Here is a 6038-nt window from a genome sequence, read left to right as displayed (position 1 = left end):
GATTCATTAATTTATAAAGTTAATTATTTAGTTAAATATAAATACTCAGGGTAAATATTTATCTACCCTCTCATATGGATTTCAATTTCAATAGTAAATTATCATTATATTTTTCACATAAGTGGTATGATTCATCCACCTTAAGAATAGTTAGGTAGAGAGTAAATTTGATGTGGTCCTAAGACCTGAGATCCCAAATTCTGAAAATGCTTGAATATCATGAAAGTCACACCCNCCCCCCCCCCCCCCCCCCCCCCCCCACCCACACACACCACCTTTATTCATTTTTTACTAAAGTAATGATTTTGTATGATCACTTATAATTAAATAAAATTTGTAACACATATAGAGTTTGGAGTAAAGTTATCTACTACAAAGCTCTCCTTATTTATAGAACTCAAAATTTCTACCATGAATCCACCCCTCTTTATTGATTATCTTATATTTTATCGATTTTCTATAAAAAAAAAAAAAGAGTATAATTTAATTTAAAAAAATATTTAATTAGTCGTAAAATTAATTTTCTTTTTTGATAAGTTCTTTTTTCTTTTTAATTTTTTTAATCCAAAATGATCTGTCTATTTGGTACAGCTTTAACCAGGGAGTAGTTCAGAAATTCACATGAAAAATCCAGACAGTTATAGCTTTTATCTGAAACTGATCCAAACAACAAGAATTTTCATGCATTAAATTTTTGTACTGTTGTCCTAAGTCACGTGACACTTGTATGAACACGTGTATTCCATTAATACCAACCCCCACTCCTCTTCATCAAGGGCGGATCTAAGATGGGGGAAGCAAGTTTTCGGAAACTCAATAATTTTTTTTGAAGTTTTAGTATTTATATTAAGAAATTTATTAAAATAAAAGATTTTTTGTTGGAAATCTACTGATAAAGTAATTTCTTGGTTTCACTACTAAGAAAATATTATTTCTTACTGAAAAATGTTTAGTAACTATAGAAATATTTGAATGAATTAGTGAAAAAGAAAAAAAAATGAGTAGAATGAAAATCTATTTTTCACCATGTGATTATCCGATGAGCTGGTTCAATGTGACTAGAATGAAAAAAACATATTTTGTAACATAAATTTTATATTGATTCACAGTGAAAAAAAACCTATGTTTCTAATAGTGTCTGGTGGTAAAATGAAACTTGTTCAGGTTTTGTTACTCTCCTTGTTGAGGATTTGATTCCTCTTTGGCATATATAATTAAGAAACAATACATACTTTGAAATCCCGAGAACCTATAAATTTCAATGTTTGGACCCACACTTTTGTTGGGAAAAAAATCTTATTGAAAATGTTAAACTATCTCTAAAAATGAACTCTACAATATTTAAATATAATTTAATCAGATCACAACGCGAATAGATTATATTTTTTTATGGAGTAGTGACTTAGTGTTTCATATGATTAGACTGAATCTAAATAAAGTTAATAACAAATCAAAAGATTGATTTTGGTTTGTGAAATGGAGATCAAAAATAGGATAATCATACAAGTTTTAATTATGACAATTTTATTTTGTTCTTGGGGAAGTGGTACACAACAACACGCATTGTCTAGTTGAGTGGATGCACTCTATGAATAATACATCCACTTTAATTTGTTGAGTTATATTAGGATTGTACACCATTTTGTGGAACCATTTAAAATGACGTGTAACCATAATTATCTTTCACATAACTTATAGGGCAATGAACTCCATCTGAATATTAAGATGAAGTGATAAAGTCAGAATTTTTTATCAAGATAAAATATATTTATATATAAGAAATTTGATCTTGTAAATATAGTATATTACAAAAAAAATAAAATTATGAAGGGATTTGAATAAACTCCCTTTGACTTACTAACTAGATCTATTCATAATAAAGTTAGAATTTTTCATCAAGATCAAATTTATATCTATATAAGAAATTTGTTCATGTATATATAATATATTATAATTTTTTGATGAATGGATTCGAGTAAACCCCTTTAGATTTACTAACTTTGTTCCTAATGACCATAGTGAGTATGGGTAGTGAAGAGAAATTTAGTTATGTGATAAAATGGAGATTAATTTTTCTCTATTTGAATTTTTATAAATAATGGTGCCTAAAAGGGGATTGTGTCGATCAAAATTCTAGAAGGTCAAATCTAAACCTTAAATCAAAAAATTTTAAAAAATATTTAATTTACCCTTCCTACTCGTTATTATAACCTTGGGTGATTGTGTATATAAGTTTAAATCTGATAGAAAACGATAAATTAACTCACCAAATTCATCAATTGAATAATTTCCAAAAACTTAATGATATCTCCATTTTTATTTGCTTATTTGATTTTGACTTCCCCCATAATTTTAAAAAGTAAAATATTTTTAATCTTATAATCTCAAACATGCAATGTAAAAAATTAAATTTAAAAATACTATAAAAAAATATTCAAACTAACAAAACAAATAAACTGAAACGGAAGAAGTAATTAAAGATGAAGAATAAATAAAAACATGGAATAATCTCAACCATAAAAAGCCTATATCACCTCAATGTGACACAAATTAAAATGTCTATCATGAAAAGAAGCACAGATAATTAAAAAGATGCGGCATCATGAAAATGTTGCTTAATTAGTGTAGTACACTTCTTCACTGTATATTATGAACAAAAAATAGTGTAACATTTGTCCTATATATATTACTCAAGTCCTAATCAAGAAAATTGTAAAGCGCTTCATTTTTAATTGCTTACATTTATTAGGACAAACAAAAATTTAACAAGTGTTTGTAAGATACTAATTCAATATGTTCTTTTTATTTGAAAGTTGATTTTTAATTTATTTTTTTATCTAGTGTTTGATATTCATATTACGATATCACTATTATTGAATTCGTATACTAAGCTCATTTCTGAATACATGCTTCAGATATGATTTTTTTCACGTCGTAGCTCAAACCCAATCTTTAGCTATATACAAGAAAGATGCTCGTTCATTTTCTCTTTGTTTCCATACTTCCTAATTTCTTGTCTAATCTTACCTTTTATTTATGATTTTAATAAGTTATAAATATTATCAGTATAAAATATTTTTCATATCATCAATTTGGATATTTAAAAGATATTTATAAGTAAGTGTTTTCTTTAAAATGTGTGATTTATAACATTGAAAATAAGATAAAAAAATTTAATAGGCAAACCACATTCATAAGAATGCTCATTCATTTTTCAATATTCTTTTTTCTAGAATTGTCTAATCTTGCCTTTTGCTTAAATCACATCCATGGTTACCTTTTAAGGTTTCAAAATTATGCTCTTGTTCTTCATATTCATCCTCATCAAAAAATACCTAACACCCAAAAACATTTTTTTTCTTAAAAGTGAGAGAATAAACCCCATTAATTCTTTACTCTCTTTTTTTAACTCTTTAATAGAATATTTCAAAATTATTCTATATTTAAAAAATAAAAACAAAAAACTATATTTAAGGTATGACATGACATAGAACAACTGCCAAATGCTATCACAAACATGTCCATTTAATATAAAATTATTCATTAACCAAAGTTCATGAATCAATCTACTTTATAAAGTTTTGATTAAACCTTAGTGCAAAAGAAAAAAAGTTATCTTGATCTTTACGTGGTAAATGGTTTGAATAGTCATCTCTTAGTACAATTCAATGGATGGATATAAAAAAAAAAGAATACTAATAGAGTTATATTTTGCATACATGCATGTCATTTGGACTTCATTTATTGATGTATGAGATTGGAAGAAGATTTGATGCTTTCAAGTTTCAAGTGAGAATTAGATTCAGGATTCAAATTGGGAATTGCTAATTTATCAAATATAAAATTAGCTCTATTTCATAACAGAGGCATATCCAGAGTTTAAATATAATTATGCGGATAATAGTTATTCCGTTTTTTATCTTACAAAAGATTATACACCAATTCCCTCATAACTAAAACATGCAGAATGCGGGTTATGAATAAGCGGCTTCTTTGCTAGTTACCAAAGACCCCTATGGACTCAATATTTGAGTTTTTATCACTAATTAAACTCATGACACATTTGAAATTATAATATATATTTTTTTCATATGTTAATATATGATTAGTGTTGAAAATATTGGATTCAATTAAATCTGATAATACTCTCCATCAGCCTTTGGCCTGAAGACATGATTACCTTATCTTATGCCATGGGTATCACCAATTTTCTAGACTTCGATAAATTTGCATATGTAGCCACTCTTACCAACAATTTTCACTTTTTTTATTGTTAAGTAGTGTAGGCTTCGATCAATTTGTATAGTGATTCTCACCAACAATCTTAGTGACCTCTAGCATAGAATATTGTTCTTGATTAAAAGTAAGTGCGCTTAACCAACATTTTCATAGCATTAAGTGAGTATGTCCCATTCAAACATTAATTAGAAAACTATCAATTACTCAATGAGGGAGAAAGAATATTCAAGTATAACACTATATGGTGTCCAAATGAAACCAAACTATTTTTCAAGTGTGTGCTACTGTATATATGATCCCAATTATATGATTGCATAAGCCATATCTACATTTTGCCCATATAGAGAATAATATGAAGTCATTTTGCTTATTTCAATCAATGAGAAGTCTTCATCAATTTTATGTTACTAGCACAAACTCCAATTGCTTACGTATGATGTGATTGAACTTTTGTGCAAAACAAGAAATGTTCTTGATCTTAATTATGTGGCAATAATGGTTTGTATATTCATCTTCATATTAAATGGATGGAAGACAACTAAGATTTTATTTGCATATACATGTCATTAGGACTTTATCTATCAAGATTCAAGCACTTTAAATAATGAAATTGGAAGAAAATTTGATGCTTTCAAGTGAGAAGTAGAGTCGGGATTCATAATAGGAATTGCTAGTTTATCAAATGCAAATTAGCTCTATTTCATGACATAAGAGAGACCAATCCAGAATTTAAACTGTATAGGTTCAACTTTGAGTACTGAACTCATGAAACATTGAAAATTATGATTTTCCAGCAATTATTCTAACCAATAATCTTAACCATATCTATGCATCAAATATTGATCTAGATTGAAATAAGTGCATTAACCAAAACATTCATAGCATTAAGTGAATTCCCACTTAAACAAAATCCACAAAAACTAGCAATTATTGCATTAGGCAGAAAGAATATTCAAGAATAACACTATATGGTGTCCAAATGAAACCAAGCTATTTCTTGAAGTGTATGCTATGTGTGATCCCAATCAAAGTTCTTCATTAATTAAAGTTATGGCATAAGCAATATCTAGTCAATTTCTCAACTACATTTAGCTCATAGAGATTAATGTGAGGTGATGTTTCTTAATTATTTCAATTGATGACAAGTCTTTATCAATTTTTATCTTACTAGCACAATCTCCAATTGCATTACTTATGAACAGTTCAAAAGCATATTAATGCAACATCCACTAGAATCTTGAGGTAGATCAATGAGCTTAATTTCATATTGCTCTCTATTTATCAAATCAATGACTTTGGGGTTTGCAAAAATTGTACCATATCAATGATTGATAGGCCAATGACCTCATCAGTCTAGACATGTGCCATGAGCATCAGAGTTACCTAGGAGCTAGGTTACACTATCATGACTTATCAATCAAATGGACTAAAGTTTCTAGGTAAGCCCAAAGGCGCGACACTGGTTAAATCTTCTGAACTTAGTATTTTCAATTCAAATTATATAATTAGGTGTAAAAATTCAATAAAATTAAAAGAAATAATAGGAAAAATCATGATAACTTTAAAATTGCAATTGGTTCAATATGAAGAATCTTAAATTTTGAAACTATAGGGTTTAAATTGAGAATCTGCAAGCGCCATTGGAGATTCTTGTGGCTTATGATTTCAATTTTAATTAATATGTTTGATATTTTAAAAATTCTGACAAAGCTTTATTGGAAAAGAAAAAAATGAGGCATTTCTTAATGATTATGACAGCCATTTATATTTGTTTGGACTAGAGTCATGCCATTTGAATT

Source organism: Solanum stenotomum, chromosome 9 (assembly GCF_019186545.1).
Source record: "Solanum stenotomum isolate F172 chromosome 9, ASM1918654v1, whole genome shotgun sequence".
Classification (NCBI taxonomy): Eukaryota; Viridiplantae; Streptophyta; class Magnoliopsida; order Solanales; family Solanaceae; genus Solanum; species Solanum stenotomum.
This window is presented reverse-complemented; position numbering follows the sequence as displayed.